Source organism: Tachypleus tridentatus, chromosome 7, assembly GCF_004210375.1.
Source record: "Tachypleus tridentatus isolate NWPU-2018 chromosome 7, ASM421037v1, whole genome shotgun sequence".
In the NCBI taxonomy this organism is placed as follows: Eukaryota; Metazoa; Arthropoda; class Merostomata; order Xiphosura; family Limulidae; genus Tachypleus; species Tachypleus tridentatus.
Genome location: NC_134831.1, coordinates 55,356,550 through 55,384,320, shown reverse-complemented (window position 1 = coordinate 55,384,320; position 27,771 = coordinate 55,356,550). Strand labels below are relative to the sequence as shown.

The 27,771-nt window shown below is 34.2% G+C and overlaps 1 protein-coding gene and 1 long non-coding RNA gene across 4 annotated transcripts in view; one reads left to right on the top strand and one right to left on the bottom strand.

Moving 5' to 3' along the window:
• LOC143255698 (leucine zipper putative tumor suppressor 2 homolog) overlaps positions 1 to 16,085 on the bottom strand; it is a 45,375-nt gene extending 29,290 nt beyond the window's left edge. Inside the window, exon 1 of one of the 3 annotated variants that reach the window (XM_076511765.1) lies at positions 15,948 to 16,085. The gene's annotated coding sequence lies outside the window, so the exon portion shown is untranslated. Of the gene's footprint in view, positions 1 to 15,612 lie in introns of all 3 variants that reach the window. The other 2 variants (XM_076511764.1, XM_076511766.1) reach the window with 2 other exon arrangements.
• Positions 16,086 to 16,095: 10 nt separating this feature from the next.
• On the top strand, positions 16,096 to 27,087 carry LOC143255699 (uncharacterized). The gene is made up of 2 exons (XR_013030798.1): positions 16,096 to 17,115; positions 24,043 to 27,087. It is a non-coding gene; the product is annotated as an uncharacterized LOC143255699 (long non-coding RNA).
• The last annotated feature ends 684 nt before the right edge of the window (positions 27,088 to 27,771 follow it).

The window sequence follows — 27,771 nt, the reverse complement described above, 5'->3', positions numbered from 1 at the left end:
ACAGTATTTTTGAGTTGGTTTTGAAAACATATTAACACAAGTCATCTTTCAAGCGCTTGATTTTCTATTCAATATGCATGTTTCTCTGAGCAAAAGGCTTATTCCTTGTTAACTAAAGTTTTCTTACTAAATTAGCAGTATTAACTTCCCACAGATATTCACTCCAAGCACGGTCAAAGTAATGGTAAGAGGGTAACAGTCACCCAATACCTATGTGCGTTATTTATGGCTTAGCCTGTACATCTTAGACATCGCAATCATCAAGGCATATTCATGCTTTTCGCTAAGGAAGATCAAACAACTCCGAGGTTAATCCAAGTCGCAGCAGACGTTTCATCTGTCTCTTTAGACTCCTAGCGTTTACAGCTATTTTCGTTACATGTGCAAAAAGGTTCACGTCTACATATTACCGAGTTGTTACTATGTTGTTTTTTTCTTCCTGTTACCATTGAGATTATTTTTAGAAAACAGCTATTGAAACTGTACGTCCTATTTAACATTCATTTGTAGAGAACAAAATTCTAGTTACCAATGCTCATTTGGATATTTATAACCCACGGCACATAGTTTTCAAGTCACAAAGGAAAGTACATAATTAAGTATATCCCCAACAGTTTTAGGAATACACGTTTTTTTTTGTGTGTTTTTTTTTAATCGAAGTTTGTTCGCCAAGCTTAACAACGGTTTATCACTGGGCATCCATCAATCACAATATGCAACAGATATGCCATTAGATAATCCAATATATTTAAAGATTAGTAGAAACGTGGAGTACAGCGCTTAGTCCAGTTTCTGAAAACAACCTTTTAGTAACGGTAGGACTACAAATAAAACTACTTTAACATTCGTACTTATTAGCTTGGCAGATTAGAGTCCCGTACAAAAGGTCACAATTGAATATCAAAGGTTACAGTTCGTTTATCATTTCGAGTTTCTACGACTGACTGTGGATAAAGTATATAATAACAAAAACATACTTTTACACGTCAAAATTGTGAAACTAGCACATTATCAACATGATTATTTCAGTATTCTTATAACAAATATGACCAGAATGCCGATAACCAAACTTATAACTAAATATTTAACTTTCATATTTAAGTAAGCATTTGAAAACATCGCGATATAAAAGTGGTTTCTGAAACGTATGGTAGTAAAAATCGAACAAAAATCTTTATATATGCTAACTGGTAATCTTTCATGCAAACTATAATAATAACTTATGGACACTACGTTGTGTTTATCCACGTAAATAAATAATTTGTTTGATATACGTTAGGTGAAAACCGCAATACGTTTATACAATAAAAATATGGTTCATACAAGATATCAGGTATCCATCAAGCAGCTCAACAACCAACACGTTGATAAACAACAAAGTGTGATTTAAATAAGGAAAGCTGCAACTCACCACGTCGATAAACAACAAAGTGTGATTTAAATAGGGAAAGCTGCAACTCAACACGCTGATAAACAACAAAATGTGATTTAAATAGGGAAAGCTGCAACTCAACACGCTGATAAACAACAAAGTGTGACTTAAATAGGGAAAGCTGCAACTCAACACGTTGATAAACAACAAAGTGTGATTTAAACAGATTAGATTGTAGTTCATCATGTAAATGAACAATAAACATGGTGTATATAAGGTCAGTTATAACCACGACGCAAAAAAACAACAAAAAAACGGTTTACATATACAGCATGGGCACCAACCATGTTGTAATTTTCCCTTCACTACAATATACGTTGCTCATATTATATATAGTTCACTACTTTAAGGGGCCTGGTCTTGTTCATCCATTTGACCTTGCTCAAGGTTATTCATGAATGGTGGAATTCCCTGAAACTAGTCAGGGACAGGTGACAAATCCGAGAACAGACTGGACCTCTCGTTCATTTTCTTTTTTTTTAAACACAATTATGGAGCTGAGAAAAAGGAACATTAAAAAACTCATCTGTTGAATAAAGCGTTTAGACCAACACCAACAAAGCTTGTTCTTTAAATGGATATATTAATAATATAGATAGTTGTGGTGGTTAAAGGATACCCCAAAATCAGAAACTCCTCTGGTTGGTACGTAACAATAATATAATTATACTGATTGTACATTGTCAAGTGAAAAACAACTATAATTAAACCTAAACGATCAGGAGTACGGTAACAAACATGAGACAGCTCTCACCAGTATGTTGTTACATGCTCATATACTTGTGAGCTTTCAAGTTTTGTCTTTAAAAATAATAATAATTTTGAATTGTTGATTTTACATCCGTTGCAAACTTGTAGATCGAACATCATCATGTCATCATCATACAAAGTACATCAAAATAAAGATACAGCTCAAAAGTAATGTGATTACCTAAATTCATATTGTTCTAGGTCTTAGAGGTTAAAACAAAGTGTGTGTATGCTTACACATTAGACACAGAGTGCCACACGATTTATATGCGATGTTCATGTATAAGACACAGTACCTTATGGAGTGTGTTCACTCCTAAAACTTTTGCTTATAAAACTAAACACACACACAAAATTCTCTCTCTTACTTTCTCTCTCTATATATATATTACTCCAGCTCATAAAGGCACCCACACCAGCTGTATAGATACTAAACTAAGGTCTAGACAGCTGTCGTGAGATTAAACGAAAGCACAGAATGCATAATAAAATGAAGTTAGAATATTTATAGAAATTGCAGTAGCTACAATATACAATAATTCTGTACTGTTGAGTGTTTAATGAGTTAGTGATAATTATATGTACATTTATAAAAACAGACTTTAAACTTCACTCACCTGAATTTTAAAACTAAAAACCTACATTATGAAGTTCGATCCGAACCTCTTATTTGCCAAGTACGGGTATGTTTTACAGGAAGTCAGCGTTTTAACTTGAAGGAAAACAGATGCGCATTTACCACCACATGCGCATAATATATAATATATATATATCAACAATCACGGAGTTCATTCTTCCCTTAGAACGATTAATAATTGTTTGTTAATAGCTGATACATATTTAATATAAACGGATTAAGGAAATGAGATAAAATACTAAAAATTAAGCAACATATATATAAGAAAGATATACACAATTTTAAATCTAAAAGTTCAACAAGACTTAAATTCAGTTTAAAATATTAAATATTATTCTAAGAAAATAAATGTAGAGTTCCGAAATTTTTGTTTCCTAAAATACAAAATTAATTAAGATATAGGAATATTTTAAATTCAAACACGGATATTGGTATTCTACAGGTGGGCGTACTTTTCACACAACCATATGTCAATGAAGTGCTTCAAGTACAAAATAAGCAAAAGCTTTCTAGAGATATTTATCGTCTGGATTTTTTACAGCATATCATACAAAGATCCAGTCTGTTATAATCAAACGAATTCGAAGCCTCACTTCATCAATGCAGAGAAAAGTGCCATGTTCGGTTACGTTCTATCCTGTTGTTTTTGAATTTCGGGCAAAGCATCTCGAGGGCTATCTGCGCTAGCCGTTCCTAATTTAGAGGGAAGGCAGCTAGCTAGTCATCACCACCCACCGCCAACTCTTGGGCTACTCTTTTACCAACGAATAATGGGATTAACAGTAACATTATAACGCCCCCACGGCTGGGAGGGCGACCATGTTTAGTGCAACCGGAATTCGAACCCGCGACCCTCGAATTACGAGTCGAACGCCTTAACACGCTTGGCAATGCCGGGCCCTATGTTCTATCTAACGACCGTAATATTACAAATAGCCCTGGAACGTAGTTTCCACTGAAAAAAAATGTTCGTAAGATCGTCTACTCCAAAACACACCATCCTTCCCTGCATACTTTCCATAATCCATCGAGTGTATAAGAAACCAAGTTTTGTACACGTGACTCAGCTTGTTTTTTGTTTTGTTTTTAATTTCGCGCAAAGCTACACGAGGGCTATCTGCGCTAGCCGCCCCTAATTTAGCAGTGTAAGACTAGAGGGGAGGCAGCTAGTCATCACCACCCATCGCCAACTCTTGGGCTACTCTTTTACCAACGAATAGTGGGACTGACCGTAACGTTATAACGCTCCTACGGCTGAAAGGGCGAGCATGTTTGGTGCGATGGGGATTCGAACCTGCGACCCTAAGATCACGAGTTGAGCTCCTTAACCCACCTGGCCATGACAGGCCCACACGAGACTCAGACTGCTTATGTTACATACTGTTAACTGGGGTAAATTGACAGGTTTTGCTACTGACCTTTCTGTTCGTGGGTTCTCATTTGTTAGTAGACGTCGCACTTTTATTACAAAGGTTGGGCAACGAATTATTGCAATTACTTTTTGTGGATGAGCTTGGAGCCTCAGATTGATCCATGGGCCTCTGTTTCAGAAATCTAATTTCGCGATCTGTATAAATCTTTGAGATCTAAGTACATGAATATTTTGTGTTTAAAAGGCTGTTGCAAACCCTAATAAAAAGAAATAAGCACTTTTCGGTGGCATTACAAAATTCATATGTGCAAACGTCAAATAAGATAAAGTGTGTTTATTTTTGGTTACTTTATACCAAGAAATAGATACCGGTATGTTTAAAAAAATATTTTATTTACAAACACACATAAGAAAGTCTTACTGATGTGCTCTGTTTAACACGCTGAGAGATTCAGTGAGAATCAAGTAATTTGTTTCGAAAACACATTAAGGTGTATTTGTTTTACATTTGGGCTTTCTGAAAAGCTATGTTAATCCAAAAATTAAAAATCACAATGAAATGCTCCTACCGTCATTTTAATAATACTTGAGTTTCCAAATCTTTTTTATACTACTAACGCTTAAGTTGAGTTTAATACAGAACGTGTACAAATATATAGAGATATACAACTGGGATTGTTAATATAGCGCATGCTATAGAATTATTCACTGATTATCCTGTAATATTTTGTGCCACACCATAAAACTGCACTAATCTGCCAAATATACACCAGACAAGTAGATTAATAGATCCAATTCTTTACGCACGCGAGCTATTGCTTATGAAACTACTCAACAGTATCGGGATTTCACATTTAGGCACCTGAAATAAATATTCGAGTTCGTAGAAAGGACTGCCAAGTGTGAGAAATGCTCATTTTGTAAGAACTTAATTATAATAATAGTAATAATATAAGCTTATAATGTTTGCAAAAACTTACAGGGTCTTTTACTGTATATAGTAGGGTCCCATGTAAAATGACATCAAATATGAAGTCCATAAGACGTATAGTGGGATTGACCGTCACATTGCAACGCCTTCACGGCTGATAGGGCGAGCATGTTTAGTGTGATGGGGATTCGAACCCGCGACCCTCAGATTAGGAGTCGAGTGCCTTAACCAGCTGGCCATGCAGGTCCTGTATACAAGTGTCAGTAATTGCAATATTCCAAATAAAAAGCTTAATAACACGCCACGAAACAGTTAATTCACTGTCCTTTCTTCTGGATCAGGCCCGACATGGTCAGATGGTTATGGCGCGTGAATTGTAATCTTAGAGTCGCGGGTTCGAATCCCCGTTACATCAAACATGCTTGTTCTATTAGCTGTGGGGGTGTTATAATGTTTAGGACAATCCCATCATTCGTTGGTAAAGGAATAGCCCAGAACTGGCGGTGGGTGGAGATGAGAAGTTGTCTTCTCTCCAGTCTTACACAGCTTTGCGCGAAATTCAAATGCTGTAAAACAAAGTAATTTCATGTACATCTACGTTTCCTGTTTCAGATAGAAAACTGATATTAAATTAAACATTTTCCTCAAAGGTTTCAATAAAACAAGATTTTTATCTTAAGTTAAGTTTTTCGGTAGAACAGTCGCATGGAAAGTATGCTATCGAAACTTATCAGGTTTATTTGAACTTTTGTAATTTCGAAGATCTTATAAAGAAAGCTAAACTCCAACGCAAACTTTTTAAGAAAATGTGTTTTTTTTTGTTTTTTTACACAAGTTACACAGATAATTTGTTAACTTTATGGTAAGCACAAATGTGTAAAATTAACAATTTCGCTACGTTTCACACAATCTTCTATAAAACATTATAAAAATTGGTTTTACAAATTAACATAGTAGCTACGGATTATGTAAAACTTTCTTTATTATTGCCTTACATAATCTTAACACTAACCCAAGCATTCTACCCTTTAGGGTTATCATTTTATTAGCACTACCACAAGTTATGTTGAGTCAATTGGTTTCCACAGTGCGTTGTTCATTGACCTAGTACAAATCACGTAATAAACACAGACAATACACTAAAAATCCTGCACCATAAATGTACATAATCCAAGACAAGTCTCAGCATTTATTACACCACAGACATTTAAAAATATATGTTATCTTTGACTTTCTTCTATTAACTTTTTCTTAAATAACTTTCAATTTTTCAGAAGTTTTTTCGGCTTGTTCTCTTCATTACCCCCTTTCTAGTCTGTCTGTGGGCAGACTCACTTCAGCATGGTCACCTTAAATAAGCTAGTGGATCAAAACAAGTAGAACTTGTCCGTTTGCACGATAGGTCACATGCACACAGCCTGTTCTATTGTTCTGTAAGCATCTAGCCGGAACTTACCACATAACTAAATAAGACGCAAGTTTATGAGTTTAAGTAACTTACAATATTAAATTTAATTACTTTAATACGTATTTCGGTTACTTAAAGTATTACATAGATTATATATATAACATTACATTTCTTACATAGTAGTAATTACGCTGGCCAAATCTGATAGGCATGATACATGGAGCTTTACATGTGACATTTCTGCTTCAGTGCATGATAATATCGCTAAATATATCCATCTTTATGAGGTATTCTTGGAATAAAGATCGAAAATACCGCTAATAACGAGGATACCAAGATGATCAGCTATTTTTTTTATGGTTAGTCTGTCACTTATTATTAGGATTAAGCAGAATCAAATGTAATTTCTACAGAATGTTTTAGCAGTTCTTATGGTAGAAGTTACTACATAACTAAATGTTAATATTATAATATTTGTTTCGGGCCCAGAAGTTATTTAAATATACATTTACTCAGAATCTCAATCTAATGAATTATAGGAATTTCCAACATTAAAAAATGTTTCAAATATTTACTTTTTTTTACACACTAGTTTTATAACTGTATGAATTCCATACACACAAGTTTTGTATATTATATACATGAGTAAAAGCTTTAGACAGCTGTAAAACCAACAAATCTCAACTAATGTACCGTCACATTTACACACCATACTAGTCGAGTAAACGTAATAAACGCAATTTGTCCATTTGGAAAGTAAAGGAAACTGCTTACAGGCTTCCCTTCTCATTTGATCAAACCGTAAAACATTTGGATCACAGCTGTGCTGTATAAACACGTGACAATGGCCAAACGCACTGAGTAAATATAAGATGTTGTCATAAAAACAACAATAACAATAAAACTTCTATATCTACAGTGTTGTGTGTATTCTATTCGTACTTGTAGAGAAGCTTTCCAAGTATAGAGGACCAAATAAAAGCGTGACTTACTACAAGTTCACACGAAAGTCTCGGTGGGTAACTATCTAAATCATGTGACGCCAGCGTGGGTACAAGTACAAAGAACATAATTATGTCGTGTTTATCTGCTAAAGAATGTTTGTTCATAAATAACACAGCCCGTTATTAACAGAGGAAGCCGAATAAATTATCCATTTCCGGCTTCCCTAAGGTTTCTTAATGATATGCAGAATTTGTCTGTGTTGAATTACACGCAATTATACTCGAGGGATTATCTGTCATTTGAAATTGATCTAGATTCATTATAAGAAAGGTAGGTAGTTAACACTACCAACAACTGGACTGCTCCTTACTAACTATCAGTGAGATTGACCGTAACATCATCACGTCCTCATTGCTGAAAGGGCGAATATATTCAGTGACTGGTTTCAATCCTGCAAACTGAGAGTTGCGGGTCGAGCGCCCTATCTACTATACAATGCCAGGCTCGATATGCAGAAATGTACAAAAAAGCAGATTTCTAGGTTAATGAAATAATTTTAGTACAAAAAAACCGAAACAAAAACATTAATATATTATTGGTATTCTGAACTCTCAAATTACCGACCCATTTATACACTATCAATAGAAGCGACATATTGCATCATAATAAGGAATTTGATACAATTTCTTGTTAAAACACGCAGCAGAACTGACCACAAAAACTGGATGAAATCATTTTATTATAACATCCATAGACTGTCCTAACAGTCGCTGTAAGTACTAGCTCCAATAATTTATAGCAGTTTTATTTAAATATTTTTACACGACGCAATGTTCCAGCCAAATTCATGGTCACAAAGTAATTCTAAGCATAAATAGTTTGTTTTGTAAATTCTCACAAAACTACAAAATAGTCATTTCAGTTAACGCCCTAATTTGTGTTTGATTCAATAAAGGTAAGGCAGCTAGCCAATAGAACACACCGCCAATTCTTTGGCTAGTCTAATCAAATAGTGAAATTTTAAAGTTTTTGATATGACGAAAGACGAACCATGAACTCACAAACTGGCATGTTAACCACTAATTACGTTCGGCACTAATTAAGAAGGAAAATTGTTTAAAAAGACGACGGGGTGCATGTAGACCCCTAATCGGTAATTCTAGGTTTAAGAGTCAATGAGAATACAAATTATTTCTGAAAGTAAAACAATATATTTCCAACGTCTCTAAAAAGGGAATGAACGACATCAAGAGTATATTTACAGAATTCATATGTTAAAGTTTATTTGTTTTTCAGTATACACAACGAGAAACAGCATGGATACATTTACACTGTTACTAAACTTCACTATATGAAAGATAATGTGGAGAATAAATACATTTCTAATGCATAAAATTCAGTGTGTTTGGTTCCCAGTTTACAAGAAAATGGCGGTGAGACCAATACCTTACTGTATTTACCACCAGGTATCCCAGGAGTAAAACTAAATAAGAAACTGCCATCTCGCAAGATTAACACCCCTACATTAAAACAAGCATGATAATTAATGTTCTCTTGCTTGTAAGATTAAAACGAAAGCAGCAAGCACAGACGAGACCTTCATCGACATTCAGAGAAATTTCATTACAATATAAAATGTAAAACTATAAACACTGTGGTTTTTTTGTTCATGTCTACAGCCTGGTTTTTACCAAACTAAGTTCAAATACAAAACTCGATGAAAAATATTTTTGGCGAAGGCGTAAAACAAAAATATTCGTTTCAGAATGTGATTAAACAAAGTTCAGGTTTCTTCTAGGCACCCATAGGTGAACATTGCTAGGCCAGTACTAATCCTACTAGGTAATATGTTACCCTAAGGTCTTACTCATAATGATTAGATTTGGTGTGTACGTTTCAAGATAGGCCTATTACAAATTGAACATTGCTAGGCCAGTACTAATCCTACTAGGTAATATGCTACCCTAAGGTCTTACTCATAATGATTAGATTTGGTGTGTACGTTTCAAGATAGGCCTATTACAAATTGAACATTGCTAGGCCAGTACTAATCCTACTAGGTAATATGTTACCCTAAGGTCTTACTCATAATGATTAGATTTGGTGTGTACGTTTCAAGATAGGCCTATTACAAATTGAACATTGCTAGACCAGTACTAATCCTACTAGGTAATATGTTACCCTAATTTAATTAGTACCGATTCCAATCGCAATACGTTTTCAATGCAAACGCACTTTTGCATGTGCAACAGTTTTTTAAGCTAGAGCTAACCGAAGATATTTTACTTTTCTTACTACTAACATGTTCGAGTGTTTTTGTGTGTTTTTTTTTCAGTTGTCTGTTCAGACTACCAAATGTATGTTTAAATTTCACAGCTACCGTTAAGTATTAAACAGAGATATTTAATTTCTTGATACTTTATCATATTATAAATGTTTTCAGTGATTTATATCGTAAAAACTAGATTAGTGTTGGCATTTGGATTCCTCTATACCAGCGGTTCTCAAACTTTTTTTCTTTTTTGTTAGTGGACCACACGAATAATTTTATATGGGGGGAGAAACTTGGTGGACCAATAATAACAGCATAATTTAACAAAACAAAGGCACGAAAACCATCGTAATGTTCATATTAACCACAGATTTACCTTTCAATGTTTCAGTGCGATGGGCGCGCCTGTTACTGAGAAAAAAAGTTCTGTAGTGTTGGGTGTAATGTTTGTCAGCTTAGCCTCAGGTCAGGTTCAGCATTTATTCTGTATTTGGACTTCAAGGCTGCAAATCCCATTCCACAAAACCTTAGTGACAAATGACATCAGAAAACGAACTGCTCTGATTTTGGGATCTCTTCAGTCCGCCCTCCGTCCCCCAGTGGCACAGCATTATGTCTGTGAACTCACACCGCTGGAAACACGGTTTCGATACCCGTGGTGGGCAGTGCACAGACAACCCATTGTGTAGCTTTGTGCCTAATTCTAAACAAACAAACTCTTCAGTTCTCTGAATCCACAACTTTAACACTGCTTTTAATGTTCCGTCACAAGACAGCTCTAACAGGTGCTCTTCTTCAGTAAGTAAACCAACAGGTACAGTTTAATTTGTTTTTACAGATTTTACATATTGAGTTTTATACTCTTAATTTAAACATATTCTTCCTGTTTACAGAACTTAATATTTAAGGTTTCAAGTATCGGGTTTACTTCAGGATCTACGATTTTCTTCCTGTACATAATTATTATACCTTTCCCCGAACCACCAGAAGGGAGCTCTCTTATCACCAGTGGTCTGCAACCACAGTTTGGGAACCTGTGATCTAGACGATACTAGCTTACCACTTTAAAACTTTACCGCCCCCTGATGACTCAACGATAAATTTGAGGGGTTATGATGATAAAATCCGATCCCTGCGGTGAGCACAACGTAGAAAACCTGTCGTGCAGCTTTGTGACTATAAACAAACACAAAAACTTACTCAATTCTAACATTAGGTATTATTTTATGAAGAAAAAATTAAATAACCACTGTTATCTTTAGATTTTTTGGCCCTCTCTCTCTACATATATATACATATATACTCACACACACACATGTGGGGGCGAATGTGAACAAAAGCCTAGAAGTGTATTATGTAATCTCCATTATGAGTTCAGGATAATGACACATTTCATTTTTTGTTCATCGACTACATGTTTTGTTTAAGTTTATAGTATTAGTAATATTTAAGTATATGTGTATACGTTGATCAAAAATTAATATTTTGGAAAAAAAACTGTGGTAAATCATATTTCATTACGTGTTTCAGATCAGCATTAAATAATTGAATAAACTCAAAAAACTTTGATTTTAAAAACGTAAATGACATCCATTTAAACAACATATATATACTCCTCAAACTGTAACACGCTGCTCAACAGCTGATACACTAAAAGAAAGAAACGATTTTTTTCTTTGTCAATGTATACAATTGGAAGTCGAAGTTAGTCTTAGTAGTCTCAGAAATAGGTAACTATTAAAACTAGCGGAAATGCGTTAAACCTAAATTGACTATCTGTTCTACTATTACTTGTAGTATCCAACTGCAGGGGCCTGGCATGGCCTAGCGCGTTAAGGCGTGCGCTTCGTAATCTGAGGGTCGCGGGTTCGCGCCAAACATGCTCGCCCTCCCAGCCTTGGGAGCGTTATAATGTGACGGTCAATCCCACTTTTCGTTGGTAAAAGAGTAGCCCAAGAGTTGGTGGTGGGTGGTGATGACTAGCTGCCTTCCCTCTAGTCTTACACTGCTAAATTAGGGACGGCTAGCACAGATAGCCCTCGAGTAGCTTTGTGCGAAATTCCAAAAAACAAACAAACAAAAATCCAACTGCAAGCGCCTGTAGTCAGACTGGCCGTAACTTGTATACTTTAACGTTTAAGTTATGTTCCCACTATAACCGTGACTCCTGATCGTTAATACAAACGTTTGCGTTTCGTCTTACTTCACTGATATTGACAACATATACAAAGTGTATTCGATTGGTATCTTCCAGCTACTACGTTAAACTATTCAATAATTATTTCAGTGTTTATTTTTCTATTGGTTTAGAGTAAAACTAATATTATGAATCTTTACGACTAACAGCGAGGTAAATAAAATTCCTGAAGCCCAACCCCGTTTTTGTTGCGCTATGCGCACCTGTTCACATGCAATCAATCAAACCGTATACGTAATATGCTTCCTGCCTATGATCTGGTTGCGCAATTATTCATTCTGCAACAATAGAGTCGATTAGCCACGCCCGTACAAAGAGCACAAATATTACTGTACATTTCAGGAACGACTTATCTTTACAGAGACCGCTCTCGAAGTAGGGTGTTTAACATAACATATCCGTAGGAGAAACTGTACCAAATAAATACGCATATAATTACTTAAATTATTAAGCTGTATTTGAATTTCATTAAACTCGTTTATGAAGTGTTCTTATGAGTAAATTAAGATTATATATCAGCAGAATATTTTTATCAGATAAATATATTAATGTTATATTTTTTTTATCGATGTATTAAAACCATGGAAAACAGTAACATGCAGTAGAGTTTAGGGATGTCTGTGAAGACGAGAAACTCATCTGAAGTAAAAATGTATTCTCAAGATGGCAAACTCTCTTTGTTAACCTGATGATGACTTAAGACGGTCGAAATGTTGTTCTGTACTTCGTTTTAATTAAAGTTTCAATACCCATTCCAACCGTCTTGAGAATAGAGGCAACGAAAGAAGCTATTTGAACTTATACTCGATAGGTGGCGCGCTATATCCAAGCTCAAGTTCGCTCATTGCTAGTCGTTTGTTGCTCGTAAGAGAAAGATTCTAATAATTTACTCGGATAATTGAATGTGATTTGATTACTCACGGAAATCAGTTTCAAGATAATAAAATCTATAATCATCTCTATTCAAAAATGGAAATAACAATCTTGTTTGGCAAAGGTTATCCCTGAATAAACAAACAACCGTTAAATGATTAAATATCCAATTATATTGATTAATTACAGTAATTCTTGTGTGTCACGTGACTTACAACAGGTGTGAGTCATACATCGGTTTGTTTTCTTATTGACAGTGTTCATATAATACGACACACATTGATCAGCTAAAACATGAACAAATTCAATCAGACATGAGTTTTTAGAAAACATTACAATACTTAGACTGTACTATGTTTAATTCTTGATCGTGCCTGCTCCAATATCTTTGTCAGATTGGATTAAAAACGGCTGACGATTGTTCAAGTTTTTGAAAACGATTGGTTTTAAAAGCTCAAATAAAGTTGTTTGAGAATTTTTAAGTGAATGGTATATTATTTCAAAACAGTGTTTTAAATATAAATTTATATACAAGTTAAAAGTATATTTCAGGTAAAATTTTCTATTTTTTAATGCGACATAAGAAATAACTCAAGAATAACATTAAACTGTATTTTTGATCAATCCATTCTTGACATTTGCCCACATCACATTTCTCCTTCAAAGTTTGCCAATGTTTGTGTAAAGTATTTCTAAGCAGCCAATGGTGACACCTAGGAACTTGACTAAGTTTTGAACAGGAGAAATACTTCTCCATCAGGAATGATAAGTGCAATGAGTTTCGCTCTTCTGGTCTAGTTCTTAAGAGTTTTGTTTTTGTAACAACGGTGTTGCAACTTGCTATCCTAATCTTGGTCTGATCACTCGTTGATAACATTGAGATGTCAAGGCCATTATCTGATCTTTCGTTTAGCATGGTAATTACGTTGTAAATATGTGATTATCATTTCGATCTGGGTCTGAATAAAATGTTGTTGTCACATGTTATTAAGCAAAGAAAGTGACACGTGTATACATAAAGAATGGCGTCTCTACTATAAATATCAATTATTAAAAGTATACACTAAACGTTAATTTTGAAACTTTATAAATTATTTTTTCTTAGTAAGAAGATTAGGGTATTACTTAAAACTTGTTAATCACGTAAGTGCAAACAAGCTGACCTCCCTACAACTAACTATTAACAGATGTTACTTTCATGGATGTGAGAATGGTCTGCCTTTATATCGGGCTACTTTTCAAATGGGACTGAATCCTACTGGGGTAGGTTTCTTGTGGGTTAAGTTTATAGTAACTAAAGGAGATGACAAACTTCTAGGTTAGTGTATATGTGTTTTCTTATAACAAAGCCACAGCGGGCTATCTGCTGAGTCCACCAAGGAGAACCGAACCCCTAATTTTAGCCCTAGGTTAGTTGCTCGAGACTTAAGTAGAGATATATTTATTCTAAAAACGTTTCTGGTAGGCTAAGCATCCTGACATATAACATTTCTAGTGGGCAAGAGGGTGTTCTGACACATTACGTTTCTAATAAGCTAAGTAAAGACATCCTTTTCAACAAGTGTTTTTGGTAGCTTAACATCGGAATCCCGATGGTCACGTTTCAGGCACGTAAAAATGACAGTGCCCTGACAAAGTGTGACAAGTTACAGAAACGCGCTAGTTCATAGATTTTTTTGGTAGGATTGCATTAATAAGCTTGTTTTCAGTATAGTAATACTTACAATATAATGTCTACTTCGGTTGTGAGCAAAATGTTTTTAATAGTCAAAAACATAAGAGTTGGTGCGTGATTTATATAAATGTTTTAGAATATTGTATCAATTTTATGCACTTTTCTAGTACAAAAATATAAATTTCAATTTTGATTATAGGTTGTACAACTTCACACTTTAAAAACAAAATTATGAAACCAACTCATTTTTGTTCATTTACTTTTGTTTATTAAACGAATTTGAAATTATATAGTTTGCAAACAAAAATAAAAGAGCGTCATTTCATATATCCTTGAAATTTGAATGTTGTTTATATCACCCATGTGCACTTCACAAAGGTTCGTAGCTAAACTGCTTATCGTCCATAATTAAGTCAGTTAATATCAAAACAGCAGTACATATAAACTTGTAACACATTATTTCGACTTCATATGGCAAATATCCGAGAAGGGTCTGTAAAAGTTTACTAGAAAAAACACAGCACATTTCACTTAGTACACTCTATTACCAGTCTTAGTGTAATAACACCTCACACATTTAAGTTTAATTTATTTTGTAATTAAATGTATATATTAATTATCACCCCCCTAGATCAATCGCTGCAATGTTATGAGCAACAGAGCATATAAATATCTGCTCCCCGGTAGTACAGGGTTCGATTCCTCTTGGTGGGCTCAGCAGATAGCCCTATGTGGCTTTGCTATAAGAAAACACACGCACATATAAATATCAGGTTTACATTTAGTGATAATTGACGTAACATCTTTATAAAATTTCCAACAGTTAGAATATATACATTTTAGTAAATTTATTTAATGTTATTTTTCAAATAACGTACAACGTTTACATTAATATAAATGACTTAGCTGGTGCTATTAACTAAAGTACAAGTCCAAATTTTACATGAATCCTGTTAATGTTTTTTCAACAGTATGAACAAACTTTATTTTAATTTTATTAGATATATCAATTGTTTCCAAGGTTTGGTGTTAAGTATTTAACTCATCACTAACACAATCTAGGGAGGAAAAAGAAATTAGTAAGTATCTTTATTGTTATTATTTACTTAACGTCACTTACATAACTAAAAATTTATTTCTCGTTACTCACTACTGGCTTACTGCAAGTTGGGCAACATGACGAAGGTACAACCTCCTCTTCGAACAAAAAACGAAAGATTTGTCTCCTCACGTTCAAAGTGACAGTAAACAAGTTAAACCTTCACTTACAGCTACTTTCATAATCTTATTCTAGTTCTCCTGCCCTTGTACGTTGACAAGCATTAATTTAAATACTGCCAAGTTCACATATCAACACTCTCGGTATCACTATCAGTCAGTTACGGTTTTAGAGTCCACAGAAAACAACTTTCGTGTTGTTTATGGTAGACCTTGAACGAGTGTAACATAACCTACCGCACTTGATTCCACAGAAATTGGTCAGACCAGCCTCATTACGCTTTCACCGGGCCATGATGGCCATCCAAGAGTCTCGTGCACCACACTCAACGCGCCAACCTGCTGCAGTTTCGTCTGCTCAAGAGGAACTTGCCAGCTAGGGTTTAGAGTTCTACCGCGGGTAATTCACAAGGACCGGTTCATTTTTAATATGGGGGAAACCCGTGGGAGTGCCATGTAATATTTTAGGCCAATTTTCTCTAATATATGGGATGATAGAAGAAAATAACGGTTTATTTTTCTTTAAAGTTAAACCGAGGAAAAGCGAATAATTTCAACTGACACTCAATAAGATGGATGCATATTATATTAAAACTATTTCAATAAGATGGATGCATATAATACTAAATCTATCTCTTTCCTGGAGTCTCTGTATTACTCAATTCACTAATTATAAGTACGATGTTCTATCGTTAGATATCTCACTATAATCGTGAAATAAGCATCGGCTCTTCGCAATTTCAAAACTGACGACTGGGTTTGAAAGATGTGTTGATTTTTGTTTCAGTTAACTCAACTGTTATTGGCGTGATTTTAGTAACTTGCACTTGCCACCAGTCAGTTTTTGAGTGATTTTTCCTTACGCAAAAAGGGTTTGGTTTCGTTTGAATTTCGCGCAAAGCTACACGAGAGCTATCTGTGCTAGCCGTCCCTAATTCAGCTGTGTAAGACTAGAGGGAAGGCAGCTAGCCATCACCACCCATCGCCAACTCTTGGGCTGCTCTTTTACCAACGAATAGTTGGATTGATCGTGACATTATAACGCCATCACGGCTGAAAGGGTAAGCATGTTTGGTGTGACAGGGAACCAAAAAAAGGAACCATTATTTGAGGCTCAATTTGTACTACCCATTGAATGTATGTAGTTCTTATATCAGCTTCAGTATTTATCCAAAGGCTCCAGAGAAAGTGTTCTGACAGAAATAATCTTTTAGTAACTAAGAGCATTTAAAATGCTTGTGTTCTTATCTGCGAGGCCGGGCGGGGGCCAGTGGTTATAGCATCTATACTATAAATCCAAGGTGTAACGGTTCAAGTCCCGTCGCCAGAAATAAAGACAACAGACACGCTCAGCACCTTGGGGTGGTGGTTGCATTATAACATTGACGTAGGTGGAGAGTTGACGGTAGGTAATGCCAACTATTTATTCTCAGTTAAAAATTAACGAAGGCTAAGAATAGAAAATCTGAAACAAATAAACCAAGTGTACTATTTTTCTAAAATAATAATACCACTTTTTATGAATAAAGTTCCTTACATTTATAAAAAGTCTAGTCCAACACTACGGACAGTGTGGACGACAAGGTGGTACTCATGTTTATATATGTTATGTTCTATATACCTGTCTCGCCCATTTCTGACAAAAATGATCACTGTAAGCCAGTACTTTCTAGTTTTCTTATACTGACACGATGTATGTGCTCGTTGTGCAGAGATGCCTGTTTTACCGACTTTTATGACAGCAATTAAAAATACATATTGTACGTTTTTGTAATATAATAATACGTTGATTATTCGTTATAACTGTGCTTCACGTTTAAATGATCGTTGTCAATGCATGCTGTAACGTTTAAAATGACGAAACAAAACCATTAACTCCATTCTCCTAGACAGTTATTGTGATATATAAATATTATATAAAGGTTAATATACAATCAATTTTAAACTACAGCTTGTATAAAAAAATACTTTGGAATTAGAAGAAAACACAAATTGGTCATAATTAATTATAAGAAGTCGGTAGTTTGAAAAGGGTTTATTAGGTAATCTGTGAGAAAGTCCGTTTTCTATCTTACATTTCAATTAATACATGACTGCAGTGTCCGTATGTCATGTTCTGTGTTTAGTTTTCTACTACTGTATAGTAGACGAGTGTTTTATCTGCGGATAAAGTAGGTTGAGTGAGTGTGTGGAAAGAATAATCTAATTTATATAATGAAGAATTTCGACTTTTTTTAAACACGAACGCTTTAGTTGGATCATCTGAACTGTGTCCAAAAGTTATATTTAAATCCTGCGTTGCCACTTGTGGACAGTTTTTAAAATATATTACGCAGTTTTGTAATGTAATAATACGTTGGTAGTTCATTTTAACGCCCCCCACGATGATATCTCTATGGGCTTACAGCACTAAAACCCAGGGTTCGATACCCATGGTGGGCAGAGCACAGATAGCCCATTGTGTAGCTGTGTGCATAACTTCAAACGAAGAATTAGTTTTAAACGAAACTTGTATGAAACATCTGTATTTATGATTAAAATGAATAAGGCGTGCAAATCATCAGACAGTTATTAAAACAGAAACGTGTCCTAGCATGTTCAAAGTTAGAAGGAAAATGTGAAGTTGGTAACATTAGATTTTGTTTGCTACATGTTGAAGGTTCATCTATAAGAATAGGTAGTATAATGAAAAAATACATATAATATAGAGTTGTAATCTCTCCGTGTTTGCCCCCAGTGGCACAGCGGCATGTCTGTGAGCTTATAACGTTAGAAACCAGGCTTCGATACGTGTGGTGGGTGGAGCATAGCTAGCGTAGCCTTTATGTAACTTTGCGCTTAACTTCAAACTCTTCGCTTTGTAAATTAAACAGTTACAGCTGTTTCGAATATGAGACATTGACAATTGTGGGATTTACAAAATTCCTTGTATCTATGGTAGAATGTACATTAGTCAAACGTGTAGAATTGAAAATTTAGAATCATGGAACGTAAAAACGCGATAGAAAAATATAAATTAAATAAATTGGTATCAGCAGGACGTGTGGCAGGAACAACTTTTGTTATTGACTGAAGTAACAATACTAAATAAATAGATCAGCCAAAATTTAAAACTGAATTAAATATAAGAGAAACTATTGAAATCGGGAAAAAAACAACAAAAACATCGTACTAAACAAGGAAACTGGTTCAGGCCTAGAAATAATAATGTACTGGAAAGATGTTTTCTAATTCTGAATAGTTTAAGCCTAAAAGGCGTTATAGAAAAGTAAATAATTATGTGGGTAAGTCCCAATCACGTCTTTACCGTTACTTCTGAAATGGTGTCATAGAACACCGAAGCATATGTAGTCTTTTTTTTTTTTAGGGCTTGTTCCTATTTTAATAACTATTTATTGTTTAATGATTTCAACGGTGTATTCATTTGAATTGTAAATACAGGTGCTGATAATTCTTTACAACTGTGTTAAGGTTTAGTTGTTCGTTGCATGGGATAATGTTTAACATGACGTAATTAAGCTGTTGTTGCTACTCTCCAAGAAAGCAAATTTATGTATATGAAACCACGGACGTTTTCAATTATACGTATGGTTTTGTTTTTTAGTGCCTTGAATAAATGGAACATTTGTAAGTTGATCTGTTTCAAGATGAAAAGAACCGCCTACCCGCCTGAGTGAATAAGTCTGAAGGCTTATAACGCTAAAAACCAGGTTTTAATACTCGTGATGTGTAACTTTGCGCTTAATAACGACAAATAAATACAACATTAATCTTAGGGTTCGCTTCCAGGTAATGAATCTTTATGTTTTTATTCAGTCTGTGGGTCGCTGTTAGTCAACAAAATAATGTTAGAAAAATATGGTACGTGATAACGTCATCTATAGTATTATGAATTGTTTTTCTAGTTATAAGGCATTGTGTCTCTATGTGGAAGTTAATAGATTTAAAATGTGTATTTAAAAGACGAAATTGAAATTCCGACTCCACTATTTTATTATAGTTTTATTTATATTATAGTTTACAAGAAAGATGTTACAAGAAAAATTTTAAAACAAAATTTAAGTAAACATTAATTGGGAAAATATCTATATTTGTGAAAAATTAATGATGCATAAGAATCATTTATAGATTGGTTTGGTTTGGTTTGGCTTGAATTTTGCGCAAAGCTACACGAGGGCTATCTGCGCTAGCCGTCCCTAATTTAGCAGTGTAAAACTAGAGTGAATGAAGCTAGTCATCACCCCCCCACCTCCAACTCTTGGGCTACTCTTTTACTAACGAATAGCGGGATTGACCGTCACATTATAACGCCCCCACGGCTGAAAGGGTGAGTATGTTTGGTGTGCATTTATAGAAATTGATTAAAGAAATGAGAAGTGAGAAATTAATTGAATATGAAGAATGTTATAGAACAATCACATTAAAGAACCGAAATTATGGACCATCAATAAAATAACAGAACTTATAAAAGGTGAGATATAATACAAGGTAAATGCAATGTATCAAAAAGTATAAATAAGATCCCTTTAATAAATATTTCAAAGGTAGAAATAAAATTAACCAAAAGCTAAGATTCGGTAAATTGGGTATTATAAAAATTAATTTTTAAAATTTGAAAGGAATTTGGTTAATAGTCTAACTGATAATGAAAATAAGGAAATATAGCATTATGTGATTGTACAGATAGTGACAAAAGAAATGTTAATGAAGCAATTAGAAAAATACATTTAATAACTATTCTATAAATATGACAAAACAAATTAATAATGAACAAATGTCAAATACTGAATAAGCATAATAAAAAAATACGTTTTTCTATTTCCTTCGTACAATGAGAAGTGAAAGGGATAATTTTGAGTCTCAAAAATAAAGGATATAATGAAATTTCATTAAAAATAGTGAAAGAGTTTGTGAACTATATCATAAAGCCATTGATTTATATTTACTACAATAGAATTTTTGCAGAGTAGTTAAATAATTAAAGTAATTGCAATCTAAGGAAAGGTTATAAGAATAATTACGTAAATTATAGGACAGTTTTCCAGTATTTTCCAATAGTGAAAATCAAGTTCACTAAGTTATTAAACACAGACAATTTTCTCTAAAAACACAGTATTGATTTATAGAAGGACTAAATACCAAGAAATGTGAAATATTTATGAGTCCTTACTTTATGATGAAACACTAGTGTAATTTTGAATTTAGAGAAGGCAGTTTGATGCAGTATTGCATTAACAATTATTTGATAACATGGAATTTCTAGGGATAAGAGAGATCAAATTAAAATGGTTTGAATAGTATAAAAATACCACAAACTGTAAAATTAAATAACAACTTAAGTGATGCAACTGTAAAACACTATAGCGTTCCAAATGGTTTTGTATGTACCCATTTTTTATGATATGCTTTAATGATTTATGTGTCCAACCTATTTCATGTTATATTTATTTCTTTGTTATTCTCAAAATTACCATTCTTGTTACCATTCCCCCCACCCATATATAACGTTGTTGTATGGGACCTTTTTCCAGGATATAGAAAGCAATTTCCTTTTGTAAGTGATATCTAGAGACCACAGCCCGACCTATGTAGAATGTAATGACCATTCACTTCATACAATAGTCCTAGAAGGTAAACGTAAAGTTTAATTTTAAGTAAAAACCTTTCATTTCGTTAGACTGCTTCCAAGCTTGACTTAACTTTAACACTTTGTGTTATGTGTTCAAGTAAAGATTGCGTTCATTGTGCATTGCACTTTGTGTTTAGTCCATTTATTCCTCAGCTTAAACACATTCGGGATAAGTTTAGCACTATTCTGTAGTACAGTATCTTGTTTGTGTCTCATATTCGGTGGGTCTATCTAACATGAAAATAATGCAGCGCCACAGGTACAATCAAACATTCATTTGTATTATAAAAACAGGTAAAGAGATGTGAGGTAACGTTTATCTTCAGTTTTTGTATATACCTTCTGACCTTCCTTGAGTGGCATCAGTACGCAGTGAAATCCTATTGTTTCCTTGAGTACCAATAATACGTTGCAATAAATCAATTTCTCGTTTGCTAGGCCCGGCATGGCCAAGCGTGTTAAGGCGTGCGACTCGTAATCTAAGGGTCACGGGTTCGCATCCCCGTCGCTCCAAACATGCTCGCCCTTTCAGCCGTGGGGCGTTATAATGTGACGGTCAATCCCACTATTCGTTGGTAAAGGAGTAGCCCAAGAGTTGGCGGTGGGTGGTGATAACTAGCAGCCATCCCTCTAGTCTTACACTGCTAAATTAGGGACGGCTAGCACAGATAGCCCTCGAGTAGCTTTGTGCAAAATTCAAAACAAATAAACAAACTCGTCCGTTAGGTGAGTTTTTAAAGCTGATACTGTGAGATATTAATAATAATAGACAAATCCGTTAGTGTACAAATAATGAACTTTTGATTGATCTTGCTTGCTTGTGTTTTAAACGCAAAGCTACATAATGGGCTATCTGCACTCTGCTCTTCGCGGGTTTCGAACCCACCACTGGAAAGAAAGGCAGAACAAAACTAAAATAATTTTAGGTAATAGTTGCATTAATACAGCCAGTCATAAGAATATGACAGTTGGTATTTTGCGCTAAAACTCAATACACCAGAATATATAAATCTAGAATAGTTAGTTTCCTTTAAATAATTAGTTTGATATATTCGGCCTCAACAGTATTATCGGAAGTAATAAAACAAGGTTCGATCACATTAGAAAATTTAGGTCAGGTTTAGGTTTAGGTACTAAACCAAAAAAATAGAAACATAAATCTGCAACATATATCATCGAAGGCACTGAAGGATGGCATCAACAAAATATATCTATATGAATTTATGTTGGATTAAACTAGTCTTTAAGGATTTCTTTAAACTATGAGTATATCAGCTGTTATAAAAAATGAACTAGTTACTTAGTCGGAATAACAAATTACATTGTATTCAATTTTTAATGCATACATCTACAATTATAATTTCACTAAAAACAAATATTAGCTAAGTCATTTTCAGCCGTGAATTGTCCCACAATCAGACCTTTCATTCTGTAGTTGAACCAGTTAGAAACGAAGATATTAGATTTTTATTTGTTCTAAGTACCCGACTGTGTTCGTCTGTCTCATCAGGTACACGTGATTTCACGCTGAGAAACAGTAGATTATTGAAGATAAAAACAAAAGTCCAAATCTTTGTGTTTTCAGCATTAAATATTAAATAATAGAGAAGTCTTGGAAATTAGTCAGTATGCAACAGTAATAATTTAACATTAAGTAACTGAAATTCCATGGTGATAATAGTTACTGCAAAAATGCAATTAAATTATTGCTTTCTCTCCAAGACGGTGTATTAAAGGATGTCTTAGGTGTGTCTTATTAGTAAATTAAAGCCACATTAGCCTTTTCCCTGCGAGCATTCGAAGGGTGTCTACCTTTGAAACTTAAAGTGTATGAAAATTGATTCTCGCTCCGTTAAACACGTAGATTTTTCCATATCGTTAGGCTTAAGATAAAAGAGTAAATGTCATCTCGTTTTGGCGCGGATGTGTTTTGTTCCCTCCCTCCTTGTTCTGGTTGTCAAGGTTACGGCCCACAGCGCGTGACCAGAAAATCGTTCAACCGACACAAATCTCCATAATTTGAGTTGTACGAAGGTGGTGTTTTATGTCGTAAGGTATTATCTGAAACAGAAGAGATGAAGTTTCTATGCATATTTCTCTTGAATGAATTCTTTAATTTGACCTATAAATTCTTTCCGCATTCGTATGTTTGTATAATGATTATTATAAGTAAGTTTTAGTACAGATTGATATCTGTGTTCAATTTAAACAACGCACTTTTTTTTTGGCTAATTCTTTACTAACGTCTAATTGTCACCAGATTTGTCCGTCTGGGTTTCTGTTTGGTAAATGAGTCAATGTGAGAACTTAAAACTGTCTTAGATTGTTACCATAACAAACACAAAGGTATAATTTAAAAATACATTTACAATATCTCTTTCACATTCCAGTGGTATAACTAGTTCCATGCTTTACGTGCAAATGTCGAAATTAATTACAAAATCTTTGAAAAGTTTCCATAGGATTAACATATAACATATTAAGTTCCAAAAACGTGTACCATTGTTTCACATAATAATAAATCAGTTCTGTTGGGAAGACATGTTGAAAACGGGCTTCGTAATGAATAAATGTTGAACTAAAATTTTCCGATTTATTTTTAGTTCACGTGATTCTAAAAATATAAATAAACGCTTATTACATACAAATATATATAGTCACATAATTAGTGTAAGTAGATATATATTTTTGTGTTTTCGACAGTCCTTCCAACTCGTGGGAAGGTGGCTCTTGTCGTCCTGGAAGGCTGCTTCTTTTGAAGATGTTCCAAGGTCAAGTATGGGAATCTCCAGTGTCGTGATTAGCGTTGTCTCAGTAGATGCATCTACAGCGTTCGTTACCTTTTGTGAGCTATCAGAACTGATTACATTGGTTACAGTGTAGATTCACATAACCGTTCCAGACCGATAATCACATTTAAAACGTTCTACAGATTTCGTTTTATTACTACTATAGGTTATTATTATTTCGGAGCACGGCCACCTTCTAACAATGAATCGTTGCTAATTGTTCATACTTTGAAAACATATATATATATATATACACACAAACGGCTGATAGTTATAGCTTATCAAACAAGTAATACACATCATTTTTAAGTACGACATAATAATCGTAAAACCGACGGTGGGAAATAGTAATTATAGCGTTGTATCAAATACATATAAAGAATTATGATGATTTTCCTCCAAGCCAAGTGGTACAGTGTAATATTGTAAACCTTAATTGACGGAAGCATACAGGTTTGTCCAATATTTCTGTACATTCATAGTTATATGTGATAATTTTGATTTTATAACATAAATTCAATATACTTAAAACTAACTTATCAACAGCTACCAATAGATAAACTCACAGAAAACTAGAAGACCATCTCGAATTCCACCACGTTACATTTTTTCTTTAACTGTTTTTTTTTACTAGAGTTTACAACGTTAAAATTAACCAAAATATCTTACTTTTTCCTGTATCTGACAGATTATATTAACAAAGAAATTTTACGTTTCATCAGAAACTAACGACAATATCTTCTGCAACAATTTTTAAGGCTTAAGACTTAAATAAATGGTGAAAGTTATGCTTTCTGGAGAAATAGGTTTTGTTTCATTTATTTTAAACGAGGCATACAACAGTCTAGTCTGCACTACTACATACTTTGAACTGTCACTTATCTTTATCGGTTGTTTGGCGCACATCAAATTTTGTTAATAAACCCAATTAACCAACCTTTCAATAATCTTATTCTTTAGTTGTAAATAATGAAACTATTAAAACTTGAATATTGTAGTTTCAACAGCAGATGACAACAACGAATCTAGTATTAAGAGTAACAATAATAAGCATTATTGGTGCTGAAATAATAATAAAAACAATAACATCTAAGACTGCAGTAATCTATTTTCTGTTTGTTTCTGATAACAGGCTAGGTTCTTAATATGTCTGACATTGATCCGTTGTTTTCTCATCTGTTTCTAATACTAATGTAATGTAATAGGTGAGTCGGTAAAGGTCAATCATTTGGTTTCGACTTTTCACGAGTACATAAATGAATTTATTTAGATTCCAGGAAAAAAGTTGTGAGTGTAGGTAAGTGAGCATACAGGCCACAAACTCGAGGAATTTACGTGTGAAACAAATAAGCGACTGAAAGAGACCAATGATAACAACAAATATAAAACTTTATTTTACATCCATATACAAAATATATAAATATTCATCGACATCGAAATTCCCAAAATTGTCTTCAAACAATTCTGCATCAAACATATCAAAGTCTTGGTTCTGATTATGTAATCTTTCATTAAATAAAATTTCTATCAGATTAATTATTTTTACACTATAATGAACAAATTAACCACTAAATTATTATGCGAAATGCATACCAACATAATCGGGTTTAATTGAAATTCTAATTTAAACATCAAACACTATACGTTTCTAGACTAGAGAAAATATCAGTTGAAACTTACAGAGAGCTTGCCTTATGGAACTGATGAAGTAGCTGCACAACGGCCATTTTCTTCATTCGGCATTTAGCCTCTTTCGAAATAACTGGTGTCAAGTAGTCTGACCACAGGAATGTCGGAAAGATTCGTCTGACTTCAAGAAACGCTGGAGAGAACTGGTACAAGTTTATTTGACCTCAAGAAACGCTGAAGAGAACTGGTACAAGTTTATTTGACCTCAAGAAACGCTGGAGAGAACTGGTACAAGTTTATTTAACCTCAAGAAACGCTGGAGAGAACTGGTACAAGTTTATTTAACCTCAAGAAACCCTGGAGAGACTGATTTTCGACTCAAAAACATGGTTTTCTGTATCTTTCTTTAGGTACTTTTACGATACCTTAAATAACTTTCCCTTCATTTAATTGGCTCAGTTCTCCTGAGTTACTTACTGCTCACTCCTGAACTCAAACCCAAACTGGATACTGGGCACGAAGTGGCGACTGTGAGAAACTGTTAATCGGTTGCCCATTGTATATATCACCTTTTTCTTGACTGATTCATTTCCGTAGTAAGTGAACACAAACCTGTTCTAAGTTGTTAGTTCATTTATTCCTGGACCTAAACTCAGCCAATATATATTCAGAACTGCACTGTATACCTTATGTTATCTAATCTCTTGTTTATCAGTCTTGTTCAATATATCTCTCGTGTTAACAGTTTATCTTAATATACTACAGCAGGCTAAGTTCTGCTTTCTTCTTTTAATCAGTTTCTCATAATAATCGAAATTATTAATTCGTCCGAGGCTGCCTTATTATTCTTTCTTTTCTAGTAATGGTGAAAATTTTCAATTCAGGTCTTTCTTACTACGCACATTGTATTTCCTGTAAACTTGTAAGCTACTGTAAAACGTTTTTTTTTATAAAAGCTGTAGAAACTTGTTTATATAAAAGATATGTTCAATTTCAAGTTTCGTGACTTATGAAATAAAATTAAGAACTACAAAATACAAACATTCCACAAAATTTAATTTTACAGAAAATTTATAATAAAAACCATTAGGTACAACTTTTTAACAATGCTTCCACGGGCTAGGAATCCAGGATTTTGCGGAACCTAATTATTCAAGTCATTCCGGATCGTTTGTTTATTGGTTAACACTTGTACCAAAATCTGACTGGACAAAATCCGGATTCACAGCTGGCCACAAAACATATACCAGCATTTAGTGAATAAGTGTACTGATCTTGTATTGATAAAGTAACGTTAATACATGAATAAAATAAAATAGTTTAAAAGTGAAAAGTGCCTTTGTGTTGTACTTTATGGGAAATGTCCTTGACGTCAGTGTGGATACAACGGTTTAGACCCAGAGGTCAAAATGGCACGAAAAGCAGGTGGGAAGCAGACACAGAGTAAATTAAAGGCACATAAAAAGAACAAATAATGGAGCTATTACACTATTTCATTGGAGAGTGACGAAGATGAAATATCTAACGCTACTTCTGAGGTTCCCTTGGATTTCATGACACCGAAGAAACAACGCTGATCATCCAAGAACTCAAGTGTAAAAGCAACGAGATGCTGTAGTACATCAATTAGGGGAGGGACCGATGTCTGTTCAATTCAGTAGCTTTTTGGTATCGAATCCACAGCGACATCAAACTTTCCAAACGAAGAGGCTCGTCAGAAGACATCAAGTTTCAGTGCTTTTGACAAGAACAATCGACTGATTGCGTTCTGAATGACCTTATTAAGGATTTTATGCACTATGTTACATCCAGAAGGTCCAGATGGTCTCATGAATGTGTTGGGAAACGACATTTGTAAGAAATCTAATGATCTCATTTGCCGATGATATGTGACAAGCTCTGCCAGAAAACTGTTTTCGGAAAAGGTTATACTTAAACTGCTATGTTATTCAATGACATTCAAAGAAGTGAATGAGAGACTGAAGACTGGAGAACAGGCTGTTGAAACAGCTAG